Here is a 20,529-nt window from a genome sequence, read left to right on the forward strand (position 1 = left end):
TCTTTTGTGAAGAATGAGTCATCCCATCCAGATTCTCACCTAGATAGGAACATTTCTCTCTACATGGTGGTGAACAGAGGGAGAACCTGGAGGGAATCCAGAATTTTCCTTTAAAAACAACTGTTCAGGGGGGTGGGGTTATGGATATTGGGGAGGGTATGTATATATGTTTATAAAATTAAAAAAAAATAAAAATAAAATAAAAGCAACTGTTCAGGGGCGCCTGGGTGGCTCAGTGGGTTAAAACCTCTACCTTCAGCTCAGGTCATGATCTCAAGGTTGTGAGACTGAGCCCTGTGTGGGGCTCCTCACTCAGCAGGGAGTCTGCTTGTCCCTATCCCTCTGCTCCTCCTTGCTCTCTCTCTCTCAAAGAAATAAATTAAAAAAAATAAGAAAATGAGTAAGTTCAAGAAATGAGTATGTTCAAGTCCATAAAGTTCTATCTGACAGAGCAAAAGGTCTGCAAACTCACATACAAGTCTGGTTCTTTTTTTGTATTTTGTTTTATTTTTACAAAGTTAACTAGGTAACTAATACATTAACTAACATGTTAGTTACCAATATATAGAGATCAATAGATTTCAAATCTGACAACCCTGGATGCTGGTCCCACCACTCGGCAACAATCTGTTAGGTGTTTGAATGCCCTGTTGGAAAATGAAGATTTGAACTAAAAAATTTTCAAAGAAGAAATATCAGTTGTTCACTAAAAAGTTTTCAAAGAGAAATTATCAGTTGTTCACTTTGGCTATAGAAAAAGTCTGCATAACGTTCCCATGAAATGTATGGCTTTTAGTAAAGTGACTGGCCAGTAAATCTGCCTGAAAGAATTACTTGCAAAACATACCTTTATTTTTGGGCGCCTGGGTGGCTCAGTGGGTTGAGCCGCTCCCTTCGGCTCAGGTCATGATCTCAGGGTCCTGGGATCGAGTCCCGCATCAGGCTCTCTGCTCAGCCAAGAGCCTGCTTCCCTCTCTCTTTCTCTCTCTCTCTCTCTCTGTCTGCCTCTCTGCCTACTTGTGATCTCTGTCAAATAAATAAATAAAATATTTAAAAAAAAACAAAAAAAATACCTTTATTTTTTTTAAAGATTTTATTTATTTTTTTTGACAGAGAGAGAAACAGTGAGAGAGGGAATACAAGCAGGGGGAGTGGCAGAGGGAGAAGCAGGCTTCTCACTGAGCAGGAAGCCTGATGCCAGGCTTGAACCCAGGACTCTGGGATCCTGACCTGAGCTGAAGGCAGATGCTTAACCACTGAGCTACCCAGGTACCCCAAAACATACCTTTAAATAAAGAAATGAATCTGGTATTTAGTTATTGGATTTAAGCCAATTAAACTTGAGAAAGAAATAATTATTTTAATTTTAGAACAGGTGATCTTTATCCACTCGTTCAGCCAATGATAAAACACAGAAACAACTGCACATTAAACTTCATTATAATAAAATATCAGCATTAAAGAAGATTATCGACTTTCTATCTCTAAAGCAAGCTAGCATATGTCAAAATAATCCAAAAGTGGTTTCAAATAATTTAGATACAGATTAAAAACAAGGAGGGCCACAACTTGCTTCTTTTATGCTACTTGAAATACATTCTGATCTGTCTGGACACAAATTCTAGTGATCCAGGCTTTCAAGAAATGCAAAAGTCCTGGTTTTCTAAGAACTAGGAATCTAGGGACGCCTGGGTGGCTCAGTTGGTTGGACTGCCTTCAGCTCAGGTCATGATTCCGGAGTCCCGGAATCGAGTCCCGCATCAGGCTCCCGGTTCCATGGGGAGTCTGCTTTTCCCTCTGACCTTCTCCTCGCTCATGCTCTCTTTCACTCTCTCTCAAATAAATAAATAAAATCTTAAAAAAAAAAAAAGAACTAGGAATCTATATTGAACTCATGGAATTTAATTGGAAACTAGTTCTTGTCCACAGAGTAAAGACTGAGAAATCACTGGAAGCTGCAAACATTTTTTTATTTGCTTTTTCTAATTATAAATGTATACTGTCAAAATTTAGAAAACAAAGAAGAATTTAGATTATTTTTCCCCCAACTTTTTATTTTGAAAAATTTCAAACCAACAAAATACAGATATGCAGGCCAAGGGTGCTCCCAGTTACTAATTCTGAGCCACATTTAACTTGGAGCTCCTTGGCAGTCAAAGTGAAAGGAAAAAACCGCCAGTTATATAATTCACATTGCCTATAAGGAGAAAACATATCAGTTATTCAACAGTAGCCAAGTGTTTCATGACATTTGGCCTGAGAAAAAATTTTCTTGTGTCCATTTAATAAGGACTATGAAGTAGTATCACACACAACAGCCCTACTGTAAGTGCACTGATAAGTTCTAGAAACCATGGTCTTCTAGAATCCCTCAATGTTAGCAGAAGGTGCCTGGTATGGTTGAACCCTGGCCCCAGCAGTTATTGTGTGACCTTGGGTAAAGTACTTAAAATTTCTATGCCTGATTTATAAAAGTATTGTGATTAAACCACATACCTCAAAGAGTTGTTATGAGGCTTAAATGAGTTACTGCCTATTATGTACCTAAAACAGGATCTGGCACATAGTAAGTATCATCATTATTATAGTAAATGTTAAAATGAAGGTGTGCACATGATATAATAGTACAGAGCAAGGGCACTTAAACTAAGGGTCCAAGGAAAGGAGGATCCTGAGCTGGGTCCAAATCTTAAGTCTATTACTTAACTCTTGTCAATATGACATTGACCTGACCGGATTACTTCAACTTTGTGTTCTCACCTGCTAAAACGGAGATACAATGTCAGCTGTTGATACAATTAGCTGATGTCTGCAAAATTAAATGAGATAATATCTGAGAATTAGATGAGCAAATGTAATAGAGTGTGGTATGTATAACAAATAGAGGTTTCCTCTTGGAGCTGGTGGAATAAATAAATTCCTCTTGCATTCAACTTGTACATATGCCCATTTTCCCCAGTTCAACAGTGTACTTAGTTTAGAAGTAGATCTACATAAATAATCTTCCAGATCACAACAAAACTACCTAGAAGGAATGTTAAATGATTGGCACTTAGTACAACTTTCATTTTTTAAATTATCAGGGGAAATGTCATTGGTACAGTTATGTCCATTTTTGAAGCACATTATGCCTACCTGAGAGAGTAGGTAAATATCTTGGTTTCCATTGGACAAAATTGATTGCTCCCTTATCTGTATCACTTTATACATCCCTTATTTCACTTCATACAAATTTCTACTATAGCATGTAGTATACTGTGTTACAGTTAATAGTTCATTCAATTTGTACCTTGCTTTGCTTTAAAAAGAACTATGACAATGAGTTACATGCTTATGTGTTTATCTCCCTTCCTAAATTGTGAGCTTCTCAGATAAATGTGTCAGATCCACAGTATGTGGACAGAAGCTGGCATATAATATACTAACTCTCAATGTTTGGTGAAATAACCTGAGTAGGATTTGAAGTGTGCTGTTATAAGCAAATGAGCCTAATAGAAAGTTGGGATTACCTAGGAATTTATGTGCAAATCATAGACTCAGCCTGATCTCTCCTTGGGTACATGAGAAAAACCAAAGCCTGGAAGAGTTAAAGTGATTTTCCCAAAGTTACCTAGCTAGTTAATTGCCAGAACCAAGACTAGAGTTTCAAACTTCCATCAACCATATCAGAGTCTAATCCACTATACTGACCTGCCTTTCAGACCCCACTAATTTGATGTCTATATCCACTACCTCACTTAAGCCATTATTATTGATTACCAATCACTTTTGTGTTCTTAAATCCAGTCAGTGCTTTTCAGCCCCTGATATACTTGACCTACTTGCGATCTCTGACTCTGCTGAACCCCGTCTCCATCTTAGAATTCTTTCCAACCCTGGCTTTTGAGGCATTATGGCCTTGAGGTATTATGCAAGTTCCTCAGACTTTTTTGTGGGCTTCTGTTCATCTGCCACTGCCTTTTAGAGTGAGGGCTTCCTGGGACTCTATCCCTGGTCTTCTTTATTATTTCTTCTATATTTTCTCCCTGATTGATCTCATCCATACCTAGTACTTAAATTACTAATTAAAAGTTAACGTCCTCTAATCTACTTTATTTTGACTCAACTTCTCTCCTCATTCATAGATCTGTGTAATTCAACTGCTTATTGGATAATTCCCTCTGGATCTGGAGGTTCCATCCATCAAGTCACAGTCACAATGCTCAGTCTGTGAGAGAGCCTGAAAACCTACCTGCATACTTCTCTTTCAAATAAAGGAGAATGTGGCAGAAGACCAGCTATCATCTTTACTATTGACTGTATCAGTTTCCTATTGCTATTGTAACAAATATCACAAACTTAGTAAACAACACAAATTTATTACCTCACAGTCCTGGAGACTAGAAATCCTAAAATCAAGGTATTGGCAGAGCTTCATTATCTCTGGAGGCTTTAAGGAAGACTCCTGTTTCCTTGCCTTTTCCAGCTTCCAGGTGTCTGCATTCCTCTGTTCCATCTTCAAGGCCAGCGGTGCAGATTCTTCAAATCTCTCTTTCTCTCTGACTTTTGTTTTCCCTGATTCAGACCTTCCTACTTCCAAGCCCAGCCAAATAACCTAAAATAATCTCTTCATTTTAAGATCCTTAACTTAATCCAATCTGCAAAGCCCCTTTTGCCATGTAAGGGAGGGAACACATTCATGAGATTCTGTAGATTAGGCCATGAACATCCTTTGGGGACCATTATTCTGTATGGATGTTACCTGTGGGCAGAGAGCTTCCTAATACCAAATTATGAAATTAAACTTGTTTACTAACTTTGTGGTCCTGGACCAGGCACCCTGTTTCTGGAGAAGGAGAAAGTACCACCAAGGCAACTTCTTGAAGGCAATTTTCTTTTAAGAGAAAAGAATGGGGTGGGCTATATATGTCCAATTTCTCCTTTTAAATTCACCAATTAGGAAGTCACTGCTTGGGGAGTAGTGAGCTGGGGCAGGTGCAGTGAGAGGCCAGGAATATTATATTAATGGCTATCACCCCAAATGGAAAGAAACATCATGAGCGGAGTCCAAATGGACTCCAGATTCCATTTGGAGTGATAGCCATTAATATAATACTCCTGGTCTCTCCCAGCAACTGTCCCAGTGGAGATTGTTTCCCCAATAAGCAGATTTATATTTGAACTCATCACCATCTCATTCCACAAATCTGATCATCCTCCAAGACTCTCACACCACTATCTTGTAATTTAGTACAGAAACTGGTGGATAACCCAGACTCATCTTTCTTCCCATCTTGCTAAATGGTTCCACCATCTATTTCAGCATCCATACTAGAAACTTGTCCTTCTCACTTATCCCCCACTCACTTCTGTCAATTCTACCACCTTAACAGCACTCATATTTATTCTTTCTCCTACATTTCCATTGCCAATACCTTTGTTAAGGCTCTTATCACTTCTTAACTGGAGTATAGCAATCACCTCAATACTGGTCTCCTGGTCTCAAGTCTTACTCTTCCTGTTCATTTTCACTTCCATACCTTGCTCATGAAACACCCTTTGCCTAGAATTATGTCCTTTTTAGATAGTCTCAAACCCCCCACACCCTGGTACCCCAGTCTGTACAAACGTCAAGCAAAATTGCCTATTCAGCATCAGCCAGCATCAGACTTGAACCTAGGTTTCTCTGACTCCAAAGTCCCTGCTTTCTTCTGCTCTTGCTTGGCCGCCTTCTCCTATAATAAAAATATTTTAAAGTCTAATTGGCTTTATACCCTACAAAGTAAGTTTGCATACATTATTTCCTCTTAGCCTCACAATTCTGCCGGCAGGCAGGATGGGTACTGTTAGCCCCATTTATAAAATAAGTTAACGGGAATTCAAGGATCGGTCCATCACACCCTGCTGCTCGGTTAACGAGGGTCACTCAGCAGTCTTCCATGTCAACCGCGCCCTCAGCCCCTTCTGGTTCCACTCCCTGTACAACCTTCCCGCACTTCGCAGAAATACCGACGGGATCCGCGCGGGTCTGGACGAGGCCACCGCTCTCGCAACCACAGGAGCCCTGGAACCTCGCGGCGGGGACCTTCCCATCTGCAGTGACGCGATCGGTGACGCCATACATTGACGTATGGTGACGTGACTTACCCGGAGCCAGGTGCCGGCAGGGCAGCCACACCCTGGAGCCCCCAGCTAAGGAGGGCGACGGGTCGGGCGGGTGGGGAAACACCGCAAAACTCTCCAGGAGGCACCTCCGACCCTAAACCCTCAGATCCCGCCTCCCCGCCGCCGGCCGGTTGCTAAGTGACGCCAGCGCGCAGAGGCGCGTGCGCGGCCACGGCGGTGTGCGTGAGGGCGGAGGCGCGCCGCGGCGGCGGCGGCTGCGGCGGCGAGGACGGCGGCGACGACGGCGGCCGAGGGGGCGGTGGCTACAAGGGGCGTGCGGAGCAGGCGGAAGAGGCGTCCGCACGGGCGGCTAGGTCGCAGAGGATCATCGTTGGGGTGAGTAGCCGGGGCCTCGGAGGGGAGGTGGGGACTGGCCGCACCTGCTGCGCGGGCCCGGGGCGCGGGAACGCGCGCCCCCACTGTACCCGCGCGCTCCACTCCACGCCCCTGTGCCGCTTTTTCCGGGGGCGGGGAAGGAGCGGGGACGGGGGCTGGCGAGGGTCAGTTTCTGGGCGCTGGCGCTCGGAGAAGCGGCAACGAGGGGCCGGTGAAGACAGTGTAGTCCCGGAAGGTGTAGTGGGAAGTAGGTGTCTGGGTGGCTTTGCCAGGCTCCCAAACAGAGGAGTCGGAATCTGGAGAAGCCCAGGTTCCCAGAGCAGTCTCGCAGCCTGCTTGAGACAGGGTTGACCCAGCGACCGAGAGGAGGCGGAACTGGGGACGCGGGGTTGGGGTTCGGAAAGTTTGGCATGTTGGGGCCTTCCTCGCCCCTGCCCTGGCTGGGCTCCGAGGAGGAGCGGGTTGTTATGGAGAGAGTTGTGAATCAGTGCCGGCATGCGGCGTCAGACACACCCACGACCCGGGGAAGGCGATCTGTCAGTACTGATAGGGGGCGGCCAACCTGTTGCCTCGAGTTTCCAACTTCGCATGTATGTGCACGTGCCTAATGCACGCATACAACTTTGCCCTAGGCATTCTGTCACACTGTTGCTAAGGATTTTGAGGCTGGGGGCGGATATCCATCCTAAGTTCTCACTTCCTCGCAGACTCAAATCAGCTGTTTCATTTCTCAGACCCCCCCCCCCCCCCGTTGTTTTTTTGTCATCATGAAGGCCAAGGAAGCAGGGAGGCACTGTTTTTTGTCTTCCTTAAAAGTAGTACAGACTTGGGGCGCCTGGGTGGCTCAGTGGGTTAAGCCGCTGCCTTCGGCTCGGGTCGTGGTCTCTGGGTCCTGGGATCGAGTACCGTATGGGGCTCTCGACTCAGCAGGGAGCCTGCTTCTCTCTCCCTGTCTCTGCCTGCCTCTCTGCCTGCTTATGATCTCTGTCAAATAAATAAATAAAATTAAAAAAAAAAGTAGTACAGACTTGCTAGTTACTAGGCAGAAAATACAGATTCTGTTTAACTTGCGGGCTAGAAAATGGTGGTGGTAGGGCAAGCCTGAGGATAAGGTGCAGCAAATCAACGGGGACCAGTACTCTCTGTGCAATGGATTCCCTTGTGAGTCAGTGTGTGGCGGTTGTAGTTACTATCCTTGGGAAAAAGAGCATTGGAGGTACAGAAGAAGTCAATATTTCCCGACTTTTGATTAAGGCAGTGCCTAGAACTGGTACAGAGACTACCCTGAAATTTAATCGTCATCTGTGTAAGAAAATTGAAGAAATTAACTTGTGGGTTTTCGTTCAGCTCTAAAATTTTGTGGTTCAGTTTCCTAACAGAGGATCTGTAAAGTATGCTGCCTGAGGTACTTACATGTTGGAATCAATAATCTTGCTCTGTAGCACATAGAGTACTGGAAATTCAGTGTCTCTTGTTCTCTGGACAGTACCCGTTTTTAGGACAGGTATCATGTCATTTTTATTCATGGCTATCTTTTAAGCATCTACAGAAGTTTGCCGCAGAGTAGGCACACAATAGGTATTTTTTAATATATTGCACTGTGTTTATTAATGTACAGCAAACATTTAATTTAGTTCATCAAGTAGCTAATACATGTGCCCCCCTACCCTATACCATGTAACATGTGGGAGGAGGGGTGTAGATACAAATGATGTAGAATACCTGTTTTTTGTTTTGTTTTGTTTTTAAGAGCAGTCTGGCTGGGAAAACAAAGCATATGTATGTTAAATCATGAAACCAAATGAGGCAGTATGTAACCAAGTGCTGTGGGAGGAGCTGTACTTTAAGTGCAGGAGAAATTTAGAAAAGTTAAGACTTGTGGTGGGCTGAGTTAGGGAACTCTTTGGAAGAGGTTAAGATTTGATCCGGTCTTTGAAAGAGCTATAAAATTTGAAAAAGAGAAAAGAAATCACGTGTTGAGAAGATTGTGTGTGTGTGGTTGATGGGGTATATATAGAGGAGACAGACCTTCAGGTCCTGTCCAGTGAATGGGGTAGGAGACCTCTGATAGGGAGATACTGGAGAGAGAAGGTTTAGTAGGTTGGGAAGGGAAAGTGTTAAGACGAAGGCAGGCTTATCAGGATCCCACTGATAAAGGGGATAAGGCCAGCTTTTTGGATGGCATGGGAGTTGTGTTAAAATAGAGTCTTAGAGGTGCGCCTGGGTGGCTCAGTGGGTTAAAGCCTCTGCCTTCAGCGCAGGTCATGATCCCAGGGTCCTGGGATGGAGCCCCACATCGGGCTCTCTGCTCGGCAGGAAGCCTGCTTCCTCCTCTCTCTCTGCCTGCCTCTCTGCCTCCTTGTGATCTCTCTCTGTCAAATAAATAAAATCTTAAAAAAAAAAAATAAAGTCTTAGACAAGAATACGTGTTATCCTTACTTAAACTTAGGGAATATTATGGTTGAACCAGGATCAGGTTGTTGTATACTTCCTTTTTTTATTTTATTTTATTTTATTTATTTATTTGACAGACAGAGATCACAAGCAGGCAGAGAGGCAGGCAGAGAGAGAGGGGGAAGCAGGCTCCCTGCTGAGCAGAGAGCCCGATGCAGGGCTCGATCCCAGGACCCTGAGATCGTGACCTGAGCCGAAGGCAGCGGTCTAACCCACTGAGCCACCCAGGCGCCCCAGGTTGTTGTATACTTCTGATTTCAGTTAGTAATTTGAATAAAGGCCTCGCTAATGTGAATGTATCTTATGTATTTAGCCAGCAGTGCATGTCCCCATTTCTAAAATTTGCCTGATGTGCTTGGGCCTCTCCATTGGAAATCTGAAATGATGTACCCAAAACAATTATCCAGCCACTCTCGGTGACACAGTTTTGCTTGGGATTATCTCTTAACAGTGGTCTGTGAGGATTGTAGTTACTGCTGATCCTGTAATATATACAAAGAATGTTTGCTGGGAAAGGAGTCTGTTTGAAGAAGGATGCTAAAAAATATTGACAGAAAGATTTGAGAAAATTAAAAATGTTGCCGCTGAATATTGAACCTTTGGTCTTTATAATATCTTTTGTTGTTATGTGGAAATTCTTTTGAGTGGTGCATAAACCTGAAGTTGAATTGCTAACCTACCGTGTGTAAAGTTGCAACACCAAATGTTGCATTATTTAACAACTCAGCAAATATTTATTGGGTGCTGGCTATGGCTAGATACTGTGGTGGGTGCTGGGAACACAAACAACAAGACACAGTCTACTCTCTGAGATACTGAGTGTTGGTCAAACTAGACTAACCCCTAAATGTGGTGTGTTATAAGAGTTAATCACTTTGGAATAAGTAAAATGCTGAGGGGATTGATGACTTTGGCTGGGGAAAAATTGATAGAATCAGGGAAAGCTTTAAAGAGAAGAGGATAGAACTTATTAGCCCTGCAAGTTAAGTAGAATTTTGCACACGTAAAAGGGAAAACAGGCATTCTAAGCAGAGGGGAGAGCATAAGCAGGGTTGCCAAAGATGAAAAATAATAGGATTTTCAGAAAACCTTGAGTTGTTTCTTGATGAGACAAGAAAGGTATATTTGGAGCCAAATTATGAAGGGGTTTTCCATTCCATTCTAAAAAGCCTAGACTTTCTTTTCTCCAATGTCACTCCCATGTTGGTGATGGAGGGCCTTGGAAAGTGGACTAATCAGATCACAAAGTTAACTCGCAGTTCTTATGCAGAATTGCATTAGTGTGCAGAGCCAGGGAGACCAGTTAGAATGTAGATGAAAGATGCTGGGAGCAGGGGCACCTGGGTGGCTCAGTGGGTTAAGCCTTTGCCTTCAGCTCAGGTTATGATCTCAGGGTTCTGGAATCGAGCCCCGCGTCTAGCTCTCTGTTAAGCAGGGAGCTTGCTTTCTCCTCTCCTCTGCCTGCCTCCCTGCCTACTTGTGATCTCTATCAAATAAATAAATAAAATCTTTAAAAAAAAAGATCCTGGGAGCATGAAGAGGGAGAGTGGGAATGAGTGGACTGTAGAGGTATCTTAGATGTTAAAATCTTTTTTTTTTTAAGATTTTATTTATTTATTTGACAGATCACAAGTAGGCAGAGAGGCAGGGAGAGAGGAGGAAGCAGGCTCGCCACTGAGCAGAGAGCCCAATGCGGGGCTCGATCCCAGGACCCTGAGATAATGACCTGAGCTGAAGGCAGAGGCTTTAATGAACTGAGCCACCCAAGCGCCCCTAGATGTTAAAAATCTTTATTTTTTTAAAAGATTTATTTATTTACTTATTTATTTGACAGATCACAAGTAGATGGAGAGGTAGGCAGAGAGAGAGATTGGAGGAAGAAGGCTCCCTGCTGAGCAGAGAGCCCCAGGCGGGTCTCGATCCCAGGACCCTGATCATGAACCTGAGCCGAAGACAGAGGCTTTAACCCACTGAGCCATTCAGGCGCACCAAATGTTAAAATCTTTAAATGTTTTGACCAGCTAGAGGTGAGAGAGTGAGACGTCAAAGGTATGTATGGCTTGAATAACTGGTGATTATGAGGACATTAGATTAGAAAACACAGGAGGAAGAACAGATATGCAATGGAGAGAGGAAATGATGGCATGTTAACTAGCAGGTCCTTGTGTAGAGTTTAGAGAGAGCCAGTAGTGATTGGGATTTCTACTCCAGAGTTGATGAGACAGTTTAGGAATAATTGTGACAATCTCCAAGGCTAAGGAAATAGTACTTTTCTAGGAGTGAGTATAGTAGTTAACTCTGTGGACTTTGGAGTCCAGAAAACCTGAGGTCAGTTCTGTTTCACTTATTGGTTGGATTGGGCAACTGTGGGCAAGTTATTTAACATCTCTAAGCCTTAATTTCTTCCAAAAAGTGGGATCAATAATACCTTAAAGAATCATTGTGGAGATTAAATAAGATAGTATATGCACAATGATTGGCACAGTACCCTATCTTATAAATGCTTAATAAATGATAGCTGTTGCTATTAGTAGTGGTAGTTATAGTTAGCATTGTAGAGGTAGTAGGAGAAGATATAACTACCCAAAAATTAGAGAATGGAGAACAGAAAGTACAAGGAATGGAACTTCTGGAAATCAACACTTAGATCAAACTTTGACTGGTCCTCAGACTTCAGCTTGCATGAGAAATACATGAGGCCTTGATAAAACACAGATTACTGGACCCCACGCCCATAGTTCCTGATTGAGTAGATCTGAGTGGGGTGGAGAATTTGCATTTTTAACATGTTCTCAGGTGATCCTGATGCTGGTATTCCCACGACCGCACTTTGAGAACTACTGACTTGACTGGATGAAAGGAGAGAAACCAGCATTGAGACTAACAAAGAGATTGAGGTGAATGGAGAACCAGGAGAGAGTTCAGAGAAGGTTAAGGAGGTAGCAGTCTGAAGACTCTGTAGATCCACCAGTGTTCTTTCCAGTTCCATAGGCCTCATCACATTCTTATTTCTGTCTTCCCCAGAATTTGGCATAATGCTTGGCACATAGCATTGCTTGAATGAACCTTGGAAGCCCCTTAATGCTGTCCATATGTATGAGCGCACATACTTCACACACAGATTTCATTCATCCTCTTATATCTATGCTGGGTCATAGAGAAGATACCGTTTCTAATTTTACACACACATATACACACACACACACATGAAATAACTACAGAAAATGTCTTTCAAATAACTGATGCATTAGCTAGGTGCTATGATTTCGTGTTTAGATGTCCTAACCCCACCCCTGTCATTTTTTTTTTTTTTAAAGATTTTTTATTTATTTATTTGACAGAGAGAAATCACAAGTAGGCAGAGAGGCAGGCAGAGAGAGAGGAGGAAGCAGGCTCCCTGCTGAGCAGAAAGCCCGATGCGGGGCTCGAACCCAGGACCTGGGATCATGACCTGAGCCGAAGGCAGCGGCTTAACCCACTGAGCCACCCAGGCGCCCCACCCCTGTCATTTTTAATGTCGCAGTCCAGTTTGCAAAATAACTTGTCAATAACAAGTGTCAAGATTACAGTCTGTGTCTTGTATGAGGCACTTTATAGGTTTATATGATAAGCAAATAATATACTCCCTGTACCTTGGAAGTTTACGATAAGTTGGTCAAAAGAAAGGAGCAGGAGGAGATATGATCACAGAAATGTGGATCAAGAGGAAACTGAATATGAAGAATCATATCTTGTTTGCTGATATACTTTGGATCTTATGTGTCTCACATACTAAGGACTTTTGACATATGAAGCAAATGTTAATTCTCGTCCCTGACACTAATTCGTAAGAGAGTTCCATGGTATAAGAAAATTAAACACTAGTTGTGCAAATAGTACAAGCAATAGTACAAGCACATAGTAAAGAGATTTCAGGAGGTAAGTTGTAATTTAATGATGAGCTAGTTAGCTATTCACCATGCTTTCTGGGCTCTTGGTCTCTCTCATTTATAATAGACAACATTTGTTAAGTAATTACCATGTGCCAGAAACTGTGTAAAGTTCTGGCCATAGAGAACTAATTGCTCTGAGCATCTATCTAACCCTGGCTTTAGTTGTATAAATGAGTGTGGATCAGTGTGCATACATGTTGTCAGGGGAAGATCTGATACCTGCATTTTATAATCTTAAGAATATATTGATATGAGCAGACCTCAAGGACTTGAAGTTAAATTCATTCAGCCTTAAGTATGCAAGGAGCCATGAAAAAGATATAAAAATAAATAAAAATTTTTGAAGATTTATTTATTTGAGAGAGCAAAAGAGAGCATGAGCAGGAGGGCCGGAGGAGAGAGAGAGAGAGCGAAAAAGAAAGAGAGAGAAAGAGAGAGAGAAACTCAAGCAGACTGGGCACGGAGCCTGGCATGGGGCCCTATCCCAGGACCCTGAGATCACGACCTGAGCCAAAACCAAGAGTGGGATGTTAACCGACTGTGCTACCCAGGCACCCCAATAAACAAGAAGTTTTAAGCAGTCAAAGAATATATACTTGGTAGAGGAGAAAAAATGTATTTATAGTACTACATAGAATATGATAAATGCTATATAAAGATTGGTCACAGAGTAGGTTCTCCAATGCTTGTTGAGTGCTTGAGTGTTAAGTTTTGATATCAGTTCATACATGAATGTTCCAGAAATTATAATGTCACAAATCCATATTAATTTCTTGGACTGCCTTTTGCATCTTTATAGGATACCAAAAAAAATATCTGACAGTCTATGTCCTTGTTTTCTTGGTTTGGGAAGTGTACTTATAATACATGTACGCAGAAAGGTTATTAACAACTAGCTATTGTTTGTCAAGTCACCGTATTATGCTAGGCTCTTTCTATATGTCATTTAATCCTTATAATAACAGGTTTGTAAGTTGAGTGTTATCTCCATTTTACTAATAAAGCAACTGAGACACAAAATGGGGAGAAAAGTTTGCCTGCCATTTGTGGCTAGTGTGATGGGACAAGGCTTCAGCCCCAGGCCTGGACTCCAGAGCCAGTGCTCTTCATGTCACCTACTGGTGTCAGCATGGGGCCCTAGCATGCAAATATCCAGATGGAGAAATCCTATCTTGTTTCTGCTGATTTGGGGAACTTTATTGGAGGAAGTTAGAATTTTAATAATTGCCTGAATGAAGACAATTTAATAATATTTTTGGGTTAGAGGGGAAAAGGAGGTAGACATTTAAAAGACCTAATGCTGTCTTTTGTGAAGACATGGTTTTATTTGACCATTTATTTATTTTTTAGCTGACTGACAAGAGATTTTACATAAACATCAGATTTTCTACTTTTCTATATATAGGTGCAAAAGTCTTCAATAGGAGGAACTGTACTTTTCCAAGCTAATGACATTTAAAGTAAATTCAGAACTCCTTTTTTATCTTAGTGAAAAATATCTTGCTCGTCATCCTAAACAGTGTATACTTCTCTCCCTTCTCTCTACACCACTTATTCCTTCTACCCACCCACGTGTTCATTTTTTAATCTATTTACAAGTTAAATAGTTATCTGTATATTTTATTTGACCCTTTTGGGTCCTAGTTTTTAATAGTCCTGAAATTGTAACTGTAAGCATCTTTGTAAAGCAGACTGAATTCTGGCTAATTTCCACAATTAATACTTTTATAAAATATATTTATACAAATGGATAAATATTAAACCCAGTATTATCTATTGCTATGTAACAAATTACCACCCCCAAATTAGCAGACTAAAACAGCAAACTTTTTTTTTTTTTTTTTTTTTTTTTTTAAGAAAGGGAGAGAGAGAAAGAGAAGGTAAAGAGAGAAGGGACAGAGGGAGCGAGAGAATCTTAAGCAGGTCTGTACCCAGCTCAAAGCCTGATGTGGAGCTCTATTTCACAACCCTGAGATCATGACCTGAACTGAAATCAAGAGTTGGAGGCCCAACTGACTGAGCCACCCAGGAGCCCCCCAAAATTTCTTATATAATGATTTCTGTGGTTGGGAATTCATTTGCAGCTCAGTTGGATGGTTTTGGCTCAGAGTCTCTGATGAATTGCCCTCCCCTGTTGACCAGGATTGCCATAGTTGTCCATAGGCTTGTTGGGCCTGGGGGGGTCTGTTTCCAAGATGGCTGCCTCACATGGCTGTTGGCGTAAGCCTTAGGTCTTTTATTGGACTGTTTGAGTATCCTCACAACATGTCAGCTGGCTTCACCCAGAGCAATTGATGCAAGAGGAAAGAGGATACCACATGCCTTATATGGCCTGTTTTGAAAACACACACTGCCCCTTCTGCTGTGTTCCATTTTTTACAAACAAGTCATTAAAACCAGCCCACACTCAAAGGAAGGTAATTAGGCTCCACTTTTTTTTGGGGGGGGGTGGGTAAAAGAATTTGTAGGTGTATTTTAAAACACCATAGATCCTTTGTCATATGAAGCTATTTCCTCAGCTGAAATTGTCTCTGTTTTTTAAAAAGATTTTATTTATTTATTTGACAGCGAGAGAGTGTGCAAGAGTGGAGGGGCAGAAGGAGAGGGAGAAGCAGACTCCCTGCTGAGCAGGTACCCCGCCCCCCAATGTGGGGCTCCAACCCAGTATCCTGATATCATGACCTGAGACAAAGGCAGATGCTTTTTGTGGGTGGCAGATTGAGCCACCCGGGTGCCCCTGATTGTCTCTATTGTGTACTGTGTAGTAATGTAGTAATTTTTCTGACTTGTGTATTAACAGTATGTTCTGGAAATGTTCTGAAGTCTAGGTAGTGTTTTTTAAAATCTAAAGCAGTTTTTCACAGATTATAGATTTGTTGTGATTTCTTGAAGTTTTGTATGTATTTCATTAGCTGCAGTTCCAACACTGCTGGAAAGCTTTCATTTTTCTTCTATTTTATACATTTATTTTTCTATCATTTCATTTACACTATTTAATGATTTTCATGATTAATCTTAAGTAGAACCAAACATTTCAAGGCAAATTGATTTACCTTCCAAACTTTTAAAATATTTTATTTATTTATTTATTTGAAACAGAGAGAGAGAGAGAGAGATCGATCACAAGTGGGCAGAGAGGCAGGCAGAGAGAGAGGGGGAAACAGGCCCCCAGCCGAGCAGAGAGCCTGTTGTGGGGCTCGATCCCAGGAGCCTGAAATCATGACCTGAGCTGAAGGCAGAGGCTTAACCCACTGAGCCACCTAGGTGTGTGCCCCATACCTTCCAAACTTTTAGAAGAAAAATGCTTGCTTAACCCGTGGTGGAAGGCAGGCATTTCAGCTTCCATAGGGCACAGTGACTTTGGGTTTCATGGCTTGGATGAGGCTTTTAAATTTGTCCAAGTCCTTGGGTACTTGAGAAATTCTTCTTGAGCAGGGTTCTTAAGTAGCTACATTAGATTCCAAATCTCATTCTTTCGAAAGTGTATATAGAATATTGTTGGTTTAGGCAGAGAACCTTTTTGGAACATCACAGTTAGGTCATATTTTGGCACTTTATTTCTTTAGATTTTTAGGATTTTTATTTATTTTAGAGAGAGATTGAGAGAGAGAGCATGAGCAGAGATGGGGCAGAGAGAGAGAGGGAGAGAGAGAGAATGTCAAACAGACTCTGCACCGAGCATGGAGCCTGGCTTGGGACTCAGTCTCATGACCCTGAGATCACGACCTGAGCCAAAACCAAGGGTCAGAGGCTTACCCCTGAGCCACCCAGGCACCCCTGTTTCTTTAGATGTTAACCAGATCTAGATTTTACTGTCCCTACTCTAATAGGTATCAATCACCTTACTTTTTTCTTTTTATTTTGACCCAATTTTAGACAGAAAAGAATTCTCCTATAACCTTTACTACATTCCCCCAAATGTTAATGTTTTACCACATCTGTTTTATCCCTTCTCTCTCTCTCTCATACACACACACACACACACACACACACACACACTGTTCAAGAGTAAGCTGCAGAGCCTTATTTCCAATAGCTAAACTATGGAGGCCGCCCAGGTGCCCATCAATAGGTGAATGGATAAAGATGTGGTATATATTTAATGGAATATTCTTCAGCCATAAAAAGAATGAAATCTTGCCATTTGTGTCAACATGGAGGGATCTAGAAGATACAGTGCTAGATGAAATAAGTCAATCAGAGGAAGACAAATACCATGTGATTTCACTCACATATGGAATTTAAGAAACAAAAGAAATGAACAATGAAAAAAAAAAAGAGACAAAATACCAGACTCTTCATTACGGAGAACAAACTGATAGTTACCAGGGGGAGGGAAGGGGGAGACGGGTGAAACAGTAAAGGGGATTAAGATAAACTTACCTTGATGAGTACTGAATAATATATGGAACTGTTGAATCATTAAACTGTACACCTGGAACTGATACAACTGTATGTTAAGTACAGTGGAATGGAAATTAAAAATCCCAGTGCTAGGTGTGCTCGCAGCTATCGGAATGTCATTGCTTCTAGACTCTCTAAGGGCTGTTTGTGTGTTTGCACCCACACACCTCTTTATCTAGTTTTGTGTATCTTCTACCTGTATTAAATCCAGGAGTTCACACTGGCCCTTCCAGTTCCCGTCCTATACCACAGGATTTCTTGCAGGCTTTCTTCTAACTGTTCTCTTTTCATGTTTGTTACTCCCTTCTCCTATAGTGAAAACCTGGTCCTTATATATATATAATATTTATTATATTGACCTTATATTTACTTATATGTACATTCATGTGCCTAGAAAGTAGGTTCAGAATTGCTAACCTGTGCCTTTTTGAAAATTCAGTGTTTGTTTTTTAACCTTTAGCCTGAAGGCATATTGTACAGCCACTTTGTTCAAAAGTTACATAGTTAGGTAGTCCCTTTAGTGTGAATATGTTACTCATTTGAAATAGAGCTTGGTTCATTTGATTCTCTGTATTTTAGGTCACCCTCTTGCCTCCCCATCTTTGTTGATTTCATTTACTGTCCTTTTTCAGCATGTGAAACATGAACTTGGTTGCAGAAGTCAAGAAGGCATTCTCAGAAAAGTGGCATCCCCATTTCTTCTGTCCTTTCTACCCTCTTTCTAACCACAATCTACAATCTATTCATTTTCTCTGCTCTATCTTTACTATGCTTCCTTTTGCACAAACGACCAGATTCATGTGTATTTTCTTATTCCCCCATTTTTTTTTCTTACACAAAAGGTGCTGTAGACATTCTTTTGCATTTTACTTTTTACACTTAACATTGTATCCTCGAAACCACTCGACATAAGTTCCTAGAACCTTTCTCGTTCTTTTTTCACAACTGCATAAAATTCCTTTGTGAGAAGGTCACCTGCTTACTTCTATGGGGTTTCTCATATTTACCTAGTACTTTCAGAGTGCTTTCCTCTTGTTGCCTCATTCCATTCATGCTTCCCTCTACCCTTCCCATTTAAGTTAGGTGCCTTTCTTAGGCTTCCTTAGTCACAATTCCTAGCCATAGATTCATTTCTTACCAGATTGAACTTGCTTTTCTTCCCCCTCAATTCCTTGTCCTGATGAATGCTACATTATTCATCTAAGCTGAAAACCTGAGTGTTCTGAACTCCTTCTCTCTTGTACCCTCATATTCTGTCTTGTTCATAATCCCTCATACCCGTTTTCTCCTTCCATTCTTAATGCTTTTACCTTCATTGAAGTCCTTAATTTCTTGCCTACATTATTGCATTAGAATCCTTAGCTATAGAGCAGTGGTTCAAGGACAGCATTAAAGTCACTTGGTAGTTTGTTCAAAATGGAAATTTGAGGACCTCACTTTAGACCTTCTGAACCAGAAACTCTGGGGATGGGACTTGGCAGTCTGTGTTTTACCATTCCCTCTGTGTGGTTCTGATAGAACTAAACTTTGGGGACCATGGACAGAGTGTTAGCAAAATTGCAGGAGATTTTTTAAAAAAAGATTTTATTTATTTATTTGAGAGAGAGAATGATTGAGCAAAGAGAAAGAGCATGAGAGGGGGGAGGAGCAGAGAGAGAAGGAGAAGCAGACTCTCCAATGAGCAGGGAGCCTGATGTGGGGCTCAATCACAGGATTTGGGATCATGACCTGAGCCCAAGGCAGATGTTTAGCTGACTGAGCTACCCAGGTGCCCCATATAAGGAGCTTTTAAAGACATTAGTAGATACCAAAAATGGAGAAAGAAGTGAACAAGCTGTGAAAAACTTGAACTGAGCAACACTTGAACTGAGCTGACCAAGGCACAAGGAACTTCCAAAAAAAAAGAGAAGGAAAGCTTGTTTGTTTCCCCCTCGCTTTCCTTTTTTGTCCCATAGGACACGTAGTCTTTGGCACAGGATTCTAGAACTCACACTGATGCTTTCCTTGCCTGGGCTCCAGCTCGCATAGAAAATGTCTATATCTTTTAAAACTTTTGTTTCTGGTGTCCAACGACACACATACAGAAAAGTACATGGAACAGAAATGCTGAACTTAATAAATTATTATTATTTTTTTTTTTAGATTTTATTTATTTATTTGACAGAAATCACAAGTAGGCAGAGAGGCAGGCAGAGAGAGAGGAGGAAGCAGGCTCCCTGCCGAGCAGAAAGCCCGATGCGGGGCTCGAACCCAGGACCTGGGATCATGACCTGAGCCGAAGGCAGCGGCTTAACCCACTGAGCCACCCAGGCGCCCCTTAATAAATTATTTTAAAGTAACAACCAGTATTTCCATTTGGTTAAGAAATAAAACCCTGCAGGTCTCTAGGCCCCTTCCCAATCTCAGCCCCTTTCCTAAAATTAAACACTGTCCTGACTCTTATAGTATTACTTCCTTACTCTTTTTTTTTTTTAATGTTTTATCCCCTAAGTATACCCATTAAACACTTAGGGGTTACTTATCCTATTTTGGAACCTTATATAAAATCATATGTGTGTATTCTTTATGTTGGGATTGTTTAATACTACATTTTGAGATTTATTCATCTTGTTCCATACAGCTGATTTTTCATTTTCACTGCTGCATGGTATTCTATTTCAGGACTCTACAATTTATCCTTTCCATTTTTGATGGACATTTTGGTTGTTTCTAGGGCCTTTTGTGTTTTATAGCTAGAATATTCTTTTTTTTTTTTTTTTTTTTTTTTTAGCTAGGATATTCTTATACGTGCTCAGGAACATATCTTACCTTAGCGTATAATAGAGTAGTATTACTGAGTTATATGGTGTGCAGATCTTCAATATCAACAGATAAAAGCAGACTTTTCTAAAGCGGTTAAACCATTTAAATATTTCTGTTTATTTTTGAGCTTTGTATTTTCAGGATGAGGCTCACTTATATCAAGTCAGCTAATACTCATTCTGTAGTTTTCAGTAGCTTCCTGAGGCCCTAGAGATGGAGAAGGTAGCTTAATGAGGAAATCCCCTTTGCAACAAATCAACTCATTATCTTTTTAAAAAAAAAATCAGTTTTAAGGAGGTAACATATGGACATGGTACAAAATTTAAAAATACAAAGGGGTATACAACAGAAAGTAGGTCTTCCTTCATCCTTACCCAACAGACATCCAGTTCTTCCTTCTGGAAGCAGCCACTACTACCACTGATATATTGGTTTGGTCGACAAATTTTTATCAAGT

General features: G+C 41.4%; 1 protein-coding gene across 4 annotated transcripts in view; it reads left to right on the forward strand.

Annotated features, from left to right (window-relative positions):
- The first annotated feature begins 6,157 nt into the window (after positions 1–6,157).
- Positions 6,158–20,529, forward strand: part of BTBD9 (BTB domain containing 9) — a 435,224-nt gene continuing 420,852 nt past the window's right edge. For 3 of the 4 annotated variants that reach the window (XR_007128303.1, XR_007128302.1, XM_047735013.1), the window contains exon 1: positions 6,160–6,480. The gene's annotated coding sequence lies outside the window, so the exon portion shown is untranslated. Of the gene's footprint in view, positions 6,481–20,529 lie in introns of all 4 variants that reach the window. The other variant, XM_047735015.1, reaches the window with a different exon arrangement.

This window comes from Lutra lutra, chromosome 6, assembly GCF_902655055.1.
Source record: "Lutra lutra chromosome 6, mLutLut1.2, whole genome shotgun sequence".
NCBI classification, from domain to species: domain Eukaryota; kingdom Metazoa; phylum Chordata; class Mammalia; order Carnivora; family Mustelidae; genus Lutra; species Lutra lutra.